This window comes from Girardinichthys multiradiatus, chromosome 20, assembly GCF_021462225.1.
Source record: "Girardinichthys multiradiatus isolate DD_20200921_A chromosome 20, DD_fGirMul_XY1, whole genome shotgun sequence".
NCBI lineage: Eukaryota > Metazoa > Chordata > Actinopteri > Cyprinodontiformes > Goodeidae > Girardinichthys > Girardinichthys multiradiatus.
This window is the reverse complement of record NC_061812.1, coordinates 34,744,294-34,747,780: the sequence shown is the minus strand read 5'-3', so window position 1 is coordinate 34,747,780 and position 3,487 is coordinate 34,744,294. Positions and strand designations below refer to the sequence as shown.

At 38.0% G+C, this 3,487-nt stretch overlaps 1 long non-coding RNA gene across 1 annotated transcript; it reads left to right on the top strand.

Moving 5' to 3' along the window:
• The first annotated feature begins 587 nt into the window (after positions 1-587).
• LOC124857430 lies at positions 588-3,096 on the top strand. The gene is made up of 3 exons (XR_007035591.1): positions 588-682; positions 1,221-1,274; positions 2,507-3,096. It is a non-coding gene; the product is annotated as an uncharacterized LOC124857430 (long non-coding RNA).
• Positions 3,097-3,487: the final 391 nt, after the last annotated feature.

Sequence of the window (3,487 nt, the reverse complement as noted above, 5' to 3'; positions counted from 1 at the left end):
CAAACCCCTCCACAAACTTCTTTTTGATATTTGGTTTATTTTAGTGAAAACAAATCCAGGTATTATGGTGAACTATTTAAAGATTGATCAGTTTTAGATGCCTTACAGGACATATTTGTATGCAGGTTTTATATTCTGTTTTTTTTCTTTGCTTCCTCATTATCTGGTCAGTTAGCTCCTCTTATCTTGTCTCATGCCTGACGCTACGTCGGTGTGTAAAGCTGTGTGGATGATCTTAAGGAGCCTTCTAAGGCAGGTTTGCTTCGGGGCTGCTGAAGAACCCTCTAAAAGCCAGAGAGAGATAAAATGTTATTGGTCAAGGTTGAAGTGTTACCTAAGCTACTGTAATATTTGTTTTTTTTGTTTCCAGTTTTCAACAGAAAGGGTTCAGTTATTTTTCATGGGTACCGTATACGAGCCTGGACACTGCTGGCAAGATAGACAAGATCAAAAGTTTAATCTAGTCATTTTTCCAGCTTTCAGTCTTCCTGGAAGATGTCTCGTACATGTGCATTTGGTTTTAGTCTTCTAACAGAAAAACTGACTTGATTCTGCTTACAAATTTACCGTGTCTACTTACCTTGCAGTTGTCTTCCGGTTCCAGCTCCACTTCCGTTTACCTGCTCACTGTAAAATAAAACCTCTTGTAAAACTTCATCGGTCTCCTGATGGCTTTCTGCATGTGGGTCAAAACAATCCATAAAACTATGACAAAAACGTTGGCTGCTTTTTCTGTGTTGTATTTGCATTTCCTCATGGTGCATGAGTGGATTTTCTTCAAGTGCTCCAGCTTTCTACCATAGTCAAACAAACATAGGTTAATTGTCTGTTCTTGAATGCCCAGATGAATGTGCATTTTTGTTTTGTCCCAGTGTTCGCTCTGTGAAAGGCTTGTGAGCTGCACAGGTTTTATGCAGTATCTTGCTGTTTGCTGAGACTGGAATTTGGAACGATGGATGGATTTTCTTAATTATTTTAGTTAAAGTTTACTCAGTTCAAAAAAACATTCTCATTAAGTCTGAATGTATCACTCTGGTATGATTGTCATTGGAAAATCTCAGATGAAACGGATTAAACTACATCTTTGAAAGTATTTTTTGGATGAGCTTTAAGCAAATCCAAACATGAAACAACCAAATCTATTTGGGAAAGTAACTCATTGAGATATGGTATTTTGGTGGAAAAAGTTTTTATTTTGTTTCTGTTTTCTTTGTTACTAGAAGTTTTCATTGGAAGTGGGAAAGAAGAGAACTGATTCAAGGAAGCATCCATAGGTGGGTGGACATTGTTCACTGTCTAAACGTTTTCATATCCCTTGGACTTTTACACATTTTTTTTTTTTTCACGTTACAACCACAAACCTCATGTTTAGATGGATTTTATGTGATTAAATAAGGTAGAATAGGATTGTAAACTGGAAGGAAAAGGATACATTTAAATATCTTTTACAAATATAAGTCTGAGCAATATGGGGTGCATGTTAATTCAGCCTCTCTGAGTCAATTAGTAGAGCCACCCTACACTGCAAGTCTTTTAGGGTATGTCTCCATACACACCAGGAGACTGAAATGTTTGCTCATTCTTCTTTGCCTTATAGCTCAATCGTGGCCAGACTGGATGAAGAACATTTGTGATTTTTTTTTTTTTTTTTTTTTTGTCTTGCCACAGATCTTCTGTTTTGGATTTGCTCTGGACTTTGAATGGGCCATTCAGATATGAAACTGATTTGATGTAAAACATTTCATTGTTGCTTTGACTGCATTTTTGGGGGTCAGTTTCTTGTTGGTGAGCCTAGGTCAAAGGTTCACCAAGTCTTTTGCAGCCTCTAACAAATTTGCTTCCAGAATTGTTCTATATTTAAGTCCCTACATCCTTCGCATCCACTCTGACCTGCTTTCCTGTCCCTTATGAAAGAAAGCATCCCCACATCATCATAGTGACACCAACATGTTTCATAGTGGAGATTTCGTGTTCATATGCAGCTATAAAACTAGCCTTGCAAGTAGGCCAGAAAGTATAGTTTAGCTCATTGGCCCAGTATATATTCTTCCATTGCAAACAGGACAGCTGTATTATACTGAGGTTAAATTATGTGGAGGTGCACACCTATTGGGTGACTACTGTGGGTAAATTAGTTGCGCTGGAATTTGTTTCACAGTAGCAGATTAAAGGAGGCTAATTTCAAATTCACACCACACTTTTCAGATTTGTGGTTGACCTAAAATTTTAGCATTCTGCAGTATAGTGGAATTTGGATATTTTTAATACACCATTGTGAACAGAAACGTATCCTTGTCATTGATTCTGGTTTTGTCCTCTACTTGCTGCACATTTGTGGAGAATTCAATAAGTTGTTGGGAAGCCTGCTTTGTCTTTGATATAAACTCTAATAGATGTTTTATTTACATCTCGAGTCAACACTATTTCATTTCTGATGTTTGAACCCAGAATTTTCTCACATCTGTCTTCATAAGCATTAACAACAGGGCTGTTATCTCCATGTCAGTTCCCTTCATCGTCACCCAGCCCATTACCAAACAAGAGAGGAACCTTATGCACTTCCCCGTCTACCAGGCCTCCCTGCGACTGATCTGACTACAGATGTGTCTGGGCTGGATCACTGAAGGGAAAAAAGGATTTGTTGGAATATTGGCTCTGGCATTTTGAGACAACAAGAGACAAAAATACGGTGGCGATTAGAAGGAGAGCTTTGTTCTGTCTGTCTCTGTTCTGAATAATCTGATCACAAGTGCCAAACAAAGATGACTCAGCTGGTTCAAGATATGATGACTAAATATGAGTCATATGAGCAGGTTTTTGGAGTTAAGTCAAAAAGTACGGATAACTTGACAAATTTAAAGGTGTGCATCTGCACTAAAATATGTGGCTGAAATAGTAATAATTAAAGGGATTTTCGAAGTTATGATTGACATGTTTTTTGCTTTCATTACCCTTCAAGGTTCATTTGTATTTCTGTCCTTTTTCCCTTCTCTCTGCACCACATGGCTGTTGTGGAAATATAAATGCCTTATCATTAGTAGCTAAAGCTAAGATATATTTGGGATTTGCTGCTTATAGATTGATTATTATTAGGAGTTTTTGGTTATGCTTTTGAGAGTTAGAAAAATCCTTAAACAGTAGCTTCTAGTGTGGTCACACAATGAGTGTTTATTATTCAAGGTTGAAGCTTGCAGGTGTTTTCTGTCTGTATCGTGAGAAGCCGGCAGTGTATTAGGGAGGCATGGTACTCCTCTCCCTGAAGATTCCTGAAAATGTGTGAGAAACTGACCTTCAGCAAAAGAATGTGTGAGAAAACTGAGAAGGGCTGCACAACAAATGTAAAATGTATATTTCCTGTAGTATGTGTGTGTTCAATAAAAGAACGGTGCAGGGGAGAGAAAAACAGATGTGTTCCTGACTACGCAGATGCAGCACCTCTCTCCCCGGCCGGGTGAACAACTTTATTACTTAGTCCGTGTTTTTCTTT